General features: G+C 37.0%; 1 protein-coding gene across 13 annotated transcripts in view; it reads right to left on the reverse strand.

Annotated features, from left to right (window-relative positions):
- NCKAP5 (NCK associated protein 5) overlaps positions 1–14,871 on the reverse strand; it is a 963,823-nt gene that overhangs the window by 573,907 nt on the left and 375,045 nt on the right. The window contains exon 1 of one of the 13 annotated variants that reach the window (XM_015072069.3): positions 44–4,103. The exons of the other annotated variants lie outside the window; for them this stretch is intronic. The gene's annotated coding sequence lies outside the window, so the exon portion shown is untranslated. Of the gene's footprint in view, positions 1–43; positions 4,104–14,871 lie in introns of those variants that run through there. 13 annotated transcript variants of the gene reach the window in all.

Below are 14,871 nucleotides of genomic sequence, written 5' to 3' on the forward strand. Positions count from 1 at the left end.
CAGGGGGCGCGCCTGCGAGGGGCGAGGGCTAGCGTCTCCTTACCTGGCCTGTGCTGGAGCATTTTGCAGCGGGGCGGGGGCGGGGTGGGTGCCACCCTCCCTGGGGGCCGACCCTGCAGTGCTGTCACTTCGGGGGGCAGCCAGGCGTTGGCCGCAGAACCCGGAGTTGACAAACTTGCCAGGTCCGGAGCGCGCAGAGGTGGCCCGGGCCACGCACGCCGCACAGCCCACGGCAGCCGGGACACCGCGCGCTCCCAGGAGCTCTTCCGCTTTGTTGTGTTCCACTGGTCTCCCCGCGCCTGCCTCTGGGTGTCTCCGCGCCCTCCCAGCAATGGGACGTTTCGCCCGCGTTCCGGGAGGCCCCTCGGGTCTGCGTGCCACTTTCCTCCCCGAGGCGCGTTAAAGAGCTGCCCTGGAGCGCCTGGCGGGGCTGCGCAGTGCGCTCCTACCGGGCGGCTCCGGCCCGCAGATTCCCGCCCCCCACCTTCTCCCCCTCCCCGCCCCTCCGCGGCACCCCCATCAGAAGCTGCTTAGGATCGGGCTGTCAAATCCAGCCCATCTGCTGCAATCGTAATCAGTCTCAACCGAACGGTTCTGACAAATCTCCGCCTGGAGCCGGAGTTGGGGAAGCCGGTGGGCTAGGGGCGGGGAGGGGAGGAGGGGGCCACAGGGGCGAGGGGGCGACAGGGGCTGTGTTCTGGGAGAGAGGGGCCTAGAGGCTTTCATTGTCTGTCCCAAACAGAGGAACTGAAATGGGAAATGGGGATCCCCAAAGCGAAATACTGTTTTCCTTTCCCAGTTCCTAGTAAGAAAAATCAATCCACCCTGGCAGGCCCTGGCATACCCCACCCCCATCCCAAGCCACTGCCTGCTGTGTCTGGGTGGAACGAATTTCTGCTAATGAACTACACAAACAGGTCCTGTAATCTTATCATCAGGCTGACCCACAGACTGGCAGAGATACCCAAAGTATTGTAATTGGCAGGTAAGAGCTAGAACTAACAGCCATTTGTCTGGAGTCAGAAGTTGATTCTCAAGTACATTTGGAAATAAAGCTTACAGAGGGAGAACCGGCCTGTCAGTGGCAAAGAAGCATAGCCCTTCCAGTCGTGTTGGCATTTCGGGAGATAAAAGGAACATTTGTTCTGGACAAGAAAATACTGAACTCGGTTTAGCCCCAAGTTAGAGCTTAAAGAATTTTCATAATTTTTTTCCCATTTTCTCGTGAAAATGCTTTTTAAAGAATATCTATTTTAACAGAAAGTGATGACTTCGAAAAATGATTTTTCCAAACTAGTTTCTTCTACAGATGAAATAAGGTGCTATACTTTGAACTATTTTAATGTGCCACTTCAGTATAACCACACATAGATCTACTGGTTATACCCTTACAAGGAAATAAGGCAAAAGTTTTTAAAAATCAGTAAAAATAACAGTGGTCCTACATATACATAAACAACTCTTAAAGCATCAAGAATACAACCAGCAGGATTGTGTATGGTTTTGTACATTCTTCTCAAGTGCTAGAAAATGTTCAGTTGCCCTGAAGGACGGTAGTTGTTGGGGAGAATAATTGGTTGGATAAACACATCACCAGTTGAAAAGCTGAAGGGGAAAATTTTAACCCATTTGTTCAGATAGGTATAAGAGCCATGCAAAAATAAGTATACTGTGAAAATTTAACACAGTTTGAAACTGGCGCTCAAAAGCATTCTTTTGCTTTGTGCTGTCGGTGAGAAATGTGGGCATGCCACATTAAGTGCCCACTTGTCTAGGCAGATATTGTGTCTTCTACTTTTTTTATAGCCCAGTGGTGCTTACAATAGCAGTATGTAGCTATGGGCTGATGGTTTGGAATTTTGATTTACAGGTCAGGATTAAAATCATATACATCACTGTGACTTGCTTGATAGGTGAGGGGAAAAGAGGCTCAAGTGTTACTTTTCCCAGTATGTAAATAATCTGAAGTCAAGTGCAGCTTCTGATCAGATTTTAAGACATTTTTATCAATATTTAAACATCTGAAGTTTTTCATTGTCAATTTGTTTAATGTGTTATTAATATTAAGACTTTTAATTAAAAGACTCATCAACATGGTGCCAAGAAATAAGGATTTCAGAAGAAGTCCTCTCCATCAGAATCAACTTTCATGCTGGTGACTAATTTAAAGAACAGTGTCCAGGAAACTGCTGTTGCCCAGGGGAGAAAAGAGCTAAGCTGAGAGACGCCAGGCTGCAAGCACCATCGTGGGTTCTGCTATGTCCTTCTCTCAAGTTGGTCGTTTCAATTGCATCAGGGCCAAGCAATTGGCCATAGGCATAATGGGTGGCCCCAACCTCCAATTCATCAAGTCCTTGGTTCTAACTTCAAAATATATCCTGTCTAGTTCTTTCAATTACTTATATGAGTGAAAAAAAATCACACAAATATTTTTGACTTTATGGAACTTACATTCTGGAGGGGAAGAACGACATTCGGAAAGAATACATAAGGAAATCGCATTCTCTGTTATAAGGTAATCAGTGCTATGGAGACAAAGCAAGGAAGGCTGAGCAGTATCCAGGTTTAAACAGAGAGCTCAGTGAAGGTCTCACTGAGAATCTAAGTGTAAGTGCATGATTAAAAGAGGTGAGGGAGTAGGGAAGCCATGCAGGTGTCAGAGACAAGAAGTTGGTACAGTGGCCCTTAGGATTGAGCCCAGTGAAGGAACTGCAGGTGGGTAGTAGGGATGGAACAGGGCGAGTACAGAGGGTTAATGGAGATGGTCTGAAAGGACAGATCACTGTGTGGGACCTAATGGGCCAATTTAAGGACTGGCTTCTACCCTAAGGGATATGGAAGGACAGGGACACAGAGGGTTTTGAGGAGAGAAGTTTCACGATCTGACTTTTGTTTTAATGGACCATTCTGACTACTATATTGTAAATTACAGGTGCAAAAGGAGGGAGGACGTGGGAAAACCTGTTATTAGGCTACTCTTAGACTCAACGTGAGAGAGGATAGACAGGGCCATGGCAATATGGATAATGAGAATTGGTGGCAATTTAGAATTGTTTTGAATTTAGAGCCAATAATATCTGCTCAGGACAGGGGATTGGAAAATAAAAAAGAAACAAAAGTAAAGAATAACTCCAAATGTTTTGCCTTAGCAACCAAAAAACACAGAGTTGTTATTAACTTAAATGGGGAAGCCTATGGGAGGAGCAAATTTTGGTGGAAGGAACAGGGGTTAAGTTTTGGATTTGTTAAGACTGGGATACTTATGAAATTAAACTTTAAATATAATTAAAGATCTCAGAATAGTTCCTAGACTTTGGTAAAGGCCATATGTTTGTAGCGGTGGACCTTGTGTTAGTGAAGTTTGTATTGGATGTCACGGTTATTATTGATGTTTACCAACCAAAAGGAGATATTGATTTAAGTCTCTGAATAAACATTCAAGGATTGTGTTCAGGGGACAAGTCTTAGATGGAGATGTGAATTTGTAAGCTATGTAATATATACATAGTTAAATCCATCACATCAAGTAGGCCATTAAGGCTGTGAGTATAGTTAGAAAAGAGAAGACATTTGAGAATGGAATCCTGAGTCATTCCAACTTTAAAAAGCCAAGAAGATGAAGACCAATGAGTAGAAGAGACCATCCTAAGGGGCAGCTTGGGAGAGAAAGTAAACTAGGAGTGTGGGCTTCTCTAGAAACCTAGTAAAGAAGATATTTCAGTAAGGAGGGAGTCATCTGTGAGCCACAGTCTCCCGATATGATTGGCATTGCAGAAAACTCAAGGAAAGGGGCACATGGGTGGCTCAACTGACTCATGATTTCAGCTCAGGTCATGTTCTCACAGTTGGTGAGTTGGAGCCCCTGCATCTTACTCTGTGCTGATAGCATTGAGCCTGCTTGGGATTCTTTCCCTCTCTCTTTCTGCTCCTCCCTGGCTTGCACTCTTTCTCTCTCTCAAAAATAAATAAATAAACACTTAAAAAAAAAAAAGAAAGAAAGAAAGAAAACCTAGGGGCGACTGGGTGCCTCAGTTGGTTAAGTGTCCAACTTCAGCTCAGGTCATGATCTCGCCTAAGTTCGAGCCCCGTGTTGGGCTCTGTGCTGACAGCTCAGAGCCTGGAACCTGTTTCAGATTCTGTGTCTCCCTCTCTCTCTGACCCTCCCCTGTTCATTCCCTGTCTGTCTCAAAAATAAATAAATAGAAGTTAAAAAAATAAAAAAAAAAGAAAACCCAAAGGAAAATAGAAGAAAACTATGAGAATATTCATCAAGGTTATTGGATAACTTGTCTAATGTCTGCTTATAATACTACATCCAAGGTGTCCTAGCACCCAGGCAAAGATGAGATGCATGAAAAATATTCAGTGTATGATGGATTAAGTAATGAATCAACCAAAGGACTAAATGCCTTATGCTGCAAAGTATTTCTCAAATTATGGCCCGAGGATGATTTTGGAGAGGTCTTCTGTTCTCTAAGTCAAAAGATATTGATGTAGGACAAGGTTTATAAGAGGGAATAGATTGGGAAACATGATGTGTTTCCCATTTATTAAGCAATGTCAATAGACAAAGACTTCTAGCCCATAAGTCTCATATTAAATATTTTCTCCAACCATATTTGATAAAATTTAAATTATTAACAAAGAAATAACTCACATACATACAGAAGTGAAAAAACACACTTCTGTAAGTAACCTTACAACTTGAGACAACAACCCACTTAAAATAAGCAAAAGATTCAGAAATATACTTTAGCAAAATATATATATATATATAAATAATAATTTTTAGTAAATAAATAAATAATTTTAATAAATAATTGCATGAAAAGTTGCTCATCATCATTAGTCACTGGATAAAAGCAACTTAAAATCACAAAGGAAAAGAGATATGCACCCCTAGATTTAGTGCAGCATTATTTACACAAAAAGATATGGAAGCAAGTGCCCAAGTTGTCAACTGTCAAGGGTCAACTGTATCTATAAAAGGTAATAACATACATGAATCTCTTCATGGCATTATGCCAAGTGAAAGAGTATCATACATTCTGACTGGCTTTTGCTTCATTCTGTTTGATTCTAAAACACTCTAGAGACAAAAAGCAGATCCATTTTTGCCTGAGGCTGGGGATAGAGATGGGACAGACTACAAAGATGCACAAGGCAAGTATGTAGTCAGAAATATTCTATATCATGATTGTGGTGGTGTTTACAAAACTGTCAAACTCATCAAGTTATATACTTAAAAACGTGATTTTTATTGTATAAGTTATAACTTAATAAAAATATTTTTAAAAAGATTTTGTTTTTAAGTTATCTCTACACCCAATGTGGAGCTTGAACTTGCAATCTTGAGATCGTTACATGCTACACTGAGTGAGCCAGTCACGTGCCTTCTTAATAAAAAAAAAATATTTTAAAGAATTAAGAATTTAAAGTGAGTACAGTTTGCTTGTTTGTTTGTTTTTGTTTTCTTTTTGTTTTTGTTTTATTTTAGTAGGGGAATTTTAGTGCTTTCCCATTTGAGAAGAGGAAGCTTACCTCAGAAATAACACCAGTTCACAATCCCCAATGAAATAACTGATTCAAGTAAGGATCACCAATAGATACTGAAAGATGGTAAAGAACAGGAAACTGAATATTCATATTTTAACAAATATCACTCCCTAATGTTTGCTAATTGCTAAGGGAAGAATTTATATTATACAAGGGAGAAATCACCTGCCATGTTCCTCCTTGTATGATGCCATATGAGAGTGTAAAACATTGCTTACGGAGTTTTTATTGCAAAGAAACATGTTCAACCTGAATCCAAGCAAGTCTTTTGACATAATTTTTAGCTTACATGAAATATGCAACCTAGAGAATTAGATAAATGACACCATAAGGAAACAATGAGGCATATGCAGGATAAAGGATGCTCCTGACTTTCAAAAAGCCAGTGTCTATGAACAGAACAAAGTAGGAAGACTAAAATAGATTAAGCAAGGTAGGGCATAACTAAGTGAAAGTAATGCGATTGGTCTTTCTCCAAAATGAACAGCTATGAAAGACATTGTGGGAACAACTAGACAAATGTAAGTCAGGCTGGTATTAGATAAGAGAAGTTTCATCAGTTTTGCTAAGGGTAAACATGATATTGTAGTTAAAAAGATTTTGTTAACGTTTATTTATTTTTGAGACAGAGAGAGACAGAGCATGAACGGGGGAGGGTCAGAGAGAGGGAGACACAGAATCTGAAACAGGTTCCAGGCTCTGAGCTGTCAGCACAGAGCCTGATGTGGGGCTCAAACTCACAGACCACGAGATCATGACCCGATCCAAAGTTGGCCACTTAACCGACTGAGCCACCCAGGTGCCCCATATATTGTAGTTAAAAAAGAAGTGGTCTTTATTGTAAAAAGACACATGCTATAGTATTTAGGTTGAAGTATCATGGTGTTTACCACTCACTTTGGAAAAAAATATACATGAAACAAAAATGTTAACATGTGTTGATGCTAACTTGTGCATAGATGAGTGTTTTATTCCCCTGGACTTTTAACTTTTCTATATATTTAATTTTTTTCTTAATAAAAAATGAAAAACTACAAACTTCTAACAATTATAAATAGATCAATAATTAATGTAAATGGGTCACTAATTAAGTATAAATAAATCAGAAAAATTAGAGATTAGTATCTGAAACTGACTGTATATCAACACTTTGAGAGTGGAAGGAACTAAAGCAGTACATCATGAGAAATACTTTAGTGCATATTCTAGAAATGAAAAAAAAAATGGTAGATGAATGTGCACAGCATCTAACCCAAAAGGATAGGAAAAGAATAACAATAAGTACATGGAATAGAGGAAATAAAGGTAAAATCAAAGTCTAATAAAACAGAACACAAAGTACTAGTACAAGATCAATAGAACAGTATTTGCCTAGACCAATGAAAACCAGAGACAACATAAATCAATAAGCTTAGGAGAAAAAAGGGCTACACAACTGAGAATACAAGAGAGATTTAAAATAATAGAACTACTTCACCATGAGCAACCTTAAGGCAATAAATTTGAAATCACAGGTAAGATGATCAACACCCTAAAACTTAAAAATAGGACACTTAATAAAACTCACTCAAGAATCAAAAGAATCTTGAACAATTTCATAGATAAACTCAGTGGTTGAAAAAAACAAACTCCTTGGGTATAATCAACAGGCCCATATTTCTTTATCAAGATATAATTCATGAATCATAAAATTCACCCAGTTAAAGTGCACAATTCATTCATTTTTGGCACATGCAAACTGTGCAACCACCATCACTTCCATCACTTAAGTTTGGAAGATTTTCATCACCCAATAAAGAAACTCACACTACCTAGTAGCCATCACTCTTTGCTCTCCAGCCAGAGGTAACCAAAAATCCATTTTGTTTCTCAACCAAATTTGCCCATTCTGGACTTTTCATATAAAGGCAGTCATACAATATATGACCTTTCGTGTTTGGTTTCTTTCACTTAAGCATAATAGTGTCAAGATTTGTCCACGTTGTACCATTTATCTATACTCCATTCCTCTCTTCTTATTGCCAAATAATATTTCCTTGTATGCATATACCACACTGTACTTATCCATTCATCAGCTAATGGACATTTTGGTTGTTTTTTTTTTGTTGTTGTTGTTTCTACTCTGTGGCTATTGTAAGTAAGTCTGCTGAAAACTTTCATATGCCAACTTTTGTGTGGACATGTTCTCATTATCTCCTGTGCATATATCAAGGCACACAATGTCTGGGTCCTATGATAACTATGTTTAACAATTTGAGCAACTGCTAAACTGTTCCAGAGGAGCTATCCCATGTTTGATTCCCATCAGCCGTGTATGAGGGTTCCAATCCCTCCATATTTTCTCCAACATTTTTTAGTATTTATTATTGATTATAGCCATCCTAGTGGGTATTGAGTGGTAGCCTTCTTTGTGATTTTGATTTGCATTTTCCTAATGGTTAATATTGTTCTGTATCTTTTCATCAGTTTATTGATCATTTGTTTATCATCTCGGGAGAAATGTCTTTTCAATTCCTATGCCCATTTTTAAATTGAATTATTTGTGTTTTTTGTTGTTGTTGTTATTGTTAAATTGTAGGCCCAGCTTTTTTTAAAGTAATTTTTACAAAACTTGGAAACAATACAAAACCTCTAATATCCCTATCTAACAAAAAAAGTTATAGGAAGTAGGAAAAGCATGCAGGAGGAGAAAGAGAAAGGGCAGGGGCAGGGAGAGAAGAGGAGGAGAGACTTTTATGAGTCTTGATACTTGATACTAAATACTTGATACCTTCATACTAAAAGTAAACATAGATCATATAGGGAAAAAATTAGTAAATCTGAAAAATCCTAAATAAAACAGGATATATCAATAGAAAAATAATAGCAATAATGGTAATAATAGTATAATATGACCAAATAAGGTGTAACCTCTAACACAAAGGTGATTTGGTCCTAGAAAACCCTATTAATTTCTAAATATACACATATTTTAGAAGATTAAAAAAGAGATCATTTCAATAGTTGCTGATTTTTTTTATTATTTTTTAATAGTTGCTGAAAATTTTAATAGCATTCAACATTTACTCATGATTTATAAACAAAAATCTTTCACAAGCTAGAAATAGATGAGAACTCCCTTATGTTGATAAAAGGTGCTTACCAAAAAATCTATAGCATGCATGATACTAAATAGTGAAATTTAAGCACATTTCCTTTAAGTTTTTGTTCTAGACAATGATGCTCATCACCACTCCTGTGCAATATTTTCAAGGTCTTAGAGCAATGACATAAAGAAACAAAAGATATAAGAATGAGAAAATAGGGGCACCTCAGTGGCTCAGTCAGTTGAGCATCTAAGTTTTGATTTTGGCTCAGGTGATGATCTCAGGGTTATGGGATCAAGCCCCATGTCAGTCTCTGTGCTAAGTGTGGAGCCTGCTTAAGATTCTCTCCCTCTCTTCCTCTGCCCCTCCCCTGCTTGCTCTCTTTCTCTCTCTCTAAAATTTAAAAAATTAAAAAAAGAATGAGAAAGTAATGAAAAAAAACTACCATTATTTATAGTCAATATTATCTCCATAGTAAACTGAAGAGAAACTAGAGGCAAATCATTAGGTACGTGAAAATAGTAGTGCGTTTACTAGATAAAAGAACAACATATGAAAATATATAGTGTCTCTAGGAAAGGTGACAAAATATGAAAAACAACATTTTTAGAAGATCTCTTTTAAAATAGTAAAAGAAAGTATATAGGAATGAATACTAAGATGTTAAAAATCTTTATATTAAGTACTTTGTTGAAGGGCATAAAAGCAGAACTAAGCAATTAGGAAAACAGAGTGGTAGATTGAAAGATGCAATCTCCTGACTTAATCCTTAAATGTGAAATACTATCAGTCAAAATCCCAGCAAGTTTATACACTGAACTTTACCAGCTGATCTTCAAATTCTTATAAAAAAGTAGGTGGCCAAAAATAACCAGCTAATCTTTTGGAAGAGTGACTGCACAAACATCCAAAAAAGGTCAGTCCCCTCCTTTGTGGGTAGAGAAGTGAGTGAGATAAATACATCAATGAGAACAAAGAGAATCTAAAAACAGAACCACATACATGGGATCAAGGTATAAGACAAATGTATCTATTAGTTAGAGGAGAAAGGCCTGGCAATTGAAACAATGGCATCAGGTCGACTTTCTATCTAAATAAAAAAGACAAAATTAGAATGCTACCTCAGACCATTCACAAAAGAATAAACTCAGATGAAAAACTCAATGTGTGAAAGAGAAAACCAAAGTTGGAAGACTGACACTACCCAATTTTAAGAGTTATTAAAAAGCTACAGTAATCAAGACAGTGTGGTATTTGTGAAAGAACAGACAGAAAGATCAATGGGACATAATGAACCAGAAATAGACCTCCATACAGTCAACTTATTTTTGACCAGAGCAAAGGCAAGACAATGGGGCAGAGATAGTCTCTTCAACAAATGGTGTTAGAACAACAGGATATTAATCATTCAATTAATCTAGAAACAGACTTTACACCCTTCACAAGAATTAACTGAAATGGATCACAGGGCTAAATTTAAAATACTAAACTATTAAACTCCTAGCTGATAACCTAGGGGAAAACCTGGATGACCTTCAGTACAGTGATACTTTTTAGATACAACACCAAAGATATAATTTATCAGAGAAATAATTGAAAATATTGACCTTATTACAATTAAAAACTTCTTCTCTGTGAAATATAATATCAAGAAAATGAGAAGACAAGTCACAGATTTGGAGAAAATATTTGTGAAAGATACATCCGATAAAAGACTTACCTAAAATATACAAACCATTAAAACTCAACAATAAGAAAACAATGCCATTTAAAAAAGGGCCAAAGACCTTAAAAGATACTTTACCAAAAAAGATACACAGATGGTAAATAATCATAAGAAAAGACGCTCCACACCATGTCATCAAGGGAAGGTGAATTAAAACAATAATGAGATACTACTTTATACCTGCTAAAATGGCCAAAATCCAGTGACAGCACCTCCTGGGGGCAAGGATGTGGAGCAACAGGAATTCTCATAGGTTATTGGTGGGAATATAAAATAGCGGAGCCAATTTGAAAATAGTTGGATAGTTTCTTACAAAACCAAACATAATCTTACCATATGATCCAGTAATTGTGTTCTTTGGTATTTACCCAGAAGAGCTGAAAACTTAGGTCCACATAAAAACCTACACATGGATACTGACAGCATCTTTACACATAGCTGCCAAAACTTGGAAGCAACCAAGATGTCCTCTAGCAGATGAATGGATAAACTATAGTACATCCAGACAAGGAATATTACTCACCACTGAAAAAAAACAATGAACTATCAAGCCATGAATAGCATGGGGATACCTTAAATGTATATTACTCACTGGAAGAGCCCAATGTGAGAAGAATATATGCTATATAATTCCAACCATATTATGTTATGGAAAAACCAAAACTACGGAAACAATTTAAAAATAAAGTCAGTGGCTCCTAGGAGTGAGGTGAGGGGGAGAGATGAATAGGCAGAGAGATGAACAGAAGGAATCTGATGGAAGTGAAAATACCCTGCATAATATTATAATGATGGATATGCCATTATCATTTGCCTGAACCCACAGAATGAACACCACCAAGAGTGAACCAAAGGTCAACAATGGCCTTGGGGTGATTATTACATGTCAATATAGGTTCACTGTTGGTAAAAATGTACCATTCTGGGGATTAATGTTGATAATGGGGGAGATTGTGCATGTATTGATACAGAGGGAATATGGGAAATCTCCATACATTCCCCTCAGTTTCACTGGAAACCTAAATCTGCTATTTAAAAACTAAAGTCTAAAAAAAAAAAAAAAAAACAAAAAAGAAACAACAACAACAAAAACCTCTTAATATAAAAAGCCAATCTATAAAACTTTTTGAAGCATGCTCTGGATTAAGACTTTCTACTTCAGGTTGGGAAGTAAAATGAAGTACATTGAATCTCTGTGGGGAAAAAAAACAAAAAAAAACATTACCATGAAGAAAAAGAAGTCAAGGCACAGTTTAGAAGAATCTTTTTTGAAAAATATATATCCTAATATGAATCCCAAAGAGAGAATTCAAACTGAACTTTCAACTTTTCTAAAAAAATAATGATAAAACCACTGGATGCATTTAAAGTAGTGATCACAGAAAAATTAACAGCACAGTTAACAATAAAAATTTGAAGATATAAATAAATTCTCAGTTCAAAAGGCCAAAAAGGGAAACTTAATCAGTGAAAGCACAGGAAGGAGACAAGAAGGATAAGAGCAACATGTACTGAAGTAGAGAACAGAAAAGCAATAAATACAGTTAAGAAATCAGAATCCATCTTGTTTCTTTTAAACAGATCACTACATAACTTAATCCAAAGCTGTGAAGGCAAAAAGAAAGCACAAATATGCAAGATAAGATATGACTATAGGAAATAACCACTGAAATAGAAAGAAAAATTAAGAGGGGACTAAACAGATCTCATCTCTATGCAACTAAATTTGAAAATACACATAAAATGGAATAAGTCTTTGGAAAAGATTTTACTGAAGTTGGTTCTATTCAGGATAGAAAACTTAATCAGACCAACTTTTTTAAAAAAGCAATAGAGAAAGCAATTAACTCTCAAGATTAGACCACTCCAAGATTCCATATTGTTTTTCCAGAACATGAAAAATGAAGGAAAACCTGGTAATTATTTTTATAAGGCAAGTATATCATTAACAGTTACTATGGACTGAATGCTTTTATTCACAATAAATTCCTATGCAGAGAGCTTACCTCCCAATATAACAGTATTAGGAGGTGGGGCCTTCGGGAGGTGGTCAGGATTAGATAAGGCTTTGAGGGTGAGCCCTCATTAATGGATTACTGCTCTCATAAGAATCATGAGACAGCCTGCTTCCTCCCTCAGCTCTCCACTGTGCAAGGATACCAGGAGAATGAGGACACAAGAAGTCAGTGGTCTACAACACAGAAGAGGGCCTTCACAAGAAGTCAACCATGCCGGCATGCTGATTGCAGACATTCAGCCTCCATAACTGTGAGAAATGAATTTCTTTTGTTGATGAACAAGAGAGTTTATGGTATTTTGCTGTAGCAGCCAAAACTAAGAAAACAATTTAATCTGATTAAAGACAGTTAAAAAGTATGATAGCCCAATGTCACTATATATCAATGCAAAAAATGCTAAATAAATACAAGCAAAATGATGCAAGACTACATTAAAAAATATACCATGACCAAAAGCCACTTGCATCTGGCTCAATATTAATATACCACATCACTAAATCTAATGAGAATAACCGCATGAGTCTCTGCACAGATATTTTTAAAGCCTTTGACAAAATTTAACTCCTTCCCTGATAAAAACTCAAAAATATAGGATTCTATGTATATTTTCTTCACATAACACACACACACACACACACACACACACACACACACACACACACATGGCCTCAATGTTCACACCAGTATCTTAGAGAAATACTTGAGGCATTTCTAGTAAAATCATGAACAAGGCAAGGCTGCCCACTGTCCCTACTACTATTCAACATTTTAGTGTCATCAATGCAGTCATACAACATAAATCAAATGGGAGCTAAGAATTAGAAAAAAATAAATACAAACTATATTTTCAGATGACATGATAGTACTCCTGAAAAAATAATGCCAATCAATGATAAAATTAATCCAAACAATAAAAATTCAGGTTCAATAAAATTAATATACATAAATCAATCACCATCTTATATACTGTTGGGGGGGGTATATTGTTCTAGAAAACCTCATTTACATTAGCAACCAAGACAATAAAATATTGAGGGAAAATCATAAGAAGAAATGTATAAAACCTGCATGAGGAAAGCTTTAAAATGTCACGAACCATGAAAGCAGACTTGGAAAAATAGAAGACCTTCACTCTGCTATGATACAATGACTCAGTATTATAAAAATGTCACTTCTCTCTAAGTGAATTTATAAAATTAACATAATGCCAATAAAAATACCAACAAGATTTTTTTGCAGCCAGACAAGTTACTACTGAAGTTCTTACAAAAAGTCTTGTAAGAATAGCCATTAAGAAAAGCTGGAACGAGAAATATAGTTCACTGTGGAGCAAACAAACTATAAATCTCCTGTAATAAAAAAAAAAAGTCAGGCACTGGTGCATGGATAGACAAATAGGGTAGGAACAGATGACAACATCCAGGAAGAGACCTGGGAACACGTGGAAATACATGATCCACCAAAAACAGCATTTCCAATCACAGGGACAACAATGGGTTTTTAAATGAAGAATGCTGAACAAATGACTGGCCACTTGACCAAAAAGAGCATTAAATTCACACGTAAACTATACAGAGCACAAACTGCAAAGAGATTCAGAATTTTAATATATAAAAAAAAATGAGGCCATATAAGAAAAACAGAAACAGGTAACCTCTCTATAACAGTGACTCAAAAAGCAGATACAGGAAAAAAATCAATAAATTTCAGTGTCTTTTTAGACAGCATGTTATATTTGTTTTTAATGGCTGTTATAACAAATGATAACAAGTGTAGTGGCTTAAAACAACACTAATGTACTGCCTTATCATTTACAGTAAAATTCCGAAGGTCTCACTGGTTTCAAATCAAGGTGGGGGGAGGGCTGCACTGCTTTCCAGAGACTCTAGAGGAGAATCTGTTTCCTTAACTTCTCTAGCTTCTTAGATGCTGTCCACATTCCTTAGCTCCTGGCACTTTAGTCCATCTTCAAAGCCACAATTGTGCAGCTGTATGACCTTTTTTTTCCAGCCATATCTCCCCCTCACTATAGCCAAGAATGATTCTTAGTTTTGAAGGGCCCACCTGAATAATCCAGGAATACACTTTCCATCTGAGGGCACTTAATTTAATTATAACTGCAAAGTACCTGTTGCCATGTAAGATCATCTATTTACAGATTCTGGGAATTAGAACATGGACATCTTTGGGAGCCATTATTCCTTCTACCACACATAGCAACATGAGCGCACATGCGCGTGCGTACATACACACACACACACACACACACACACAAATAATCAAAAGACTACTGATGTGCTAGGAGAAAATGTCTGTTATAAATCTTAAACAAAGACTAATATCCCTAATATACAAATACAAAGAACTCTAAAAGGAAGGGGAAAATCTTAAAAAATTAGTAAAAGTTATGGACGATTGACATGATGTGAAATTGGTCTCTGAGCATATGAAGTGTTCAAGTTTACTCATCACTAGAGAAAAGAAA

Source organism: Acinonyx jubatus, chromosome C1, assembly GCF_027475565.1.
Source record: "Acinonyx jubatus isolate Ajub_Pintada_27869175 chromosome C1, VMU_Ajub_asm_v1.0, whole genome shotgun sequence".
Classification (NCBI taxonomy): Eukaryota; Metazoa; Chordata; class Mammalia; order Carnivora; family Felidae; genus Acinonyx; species Acinonyx jubatus.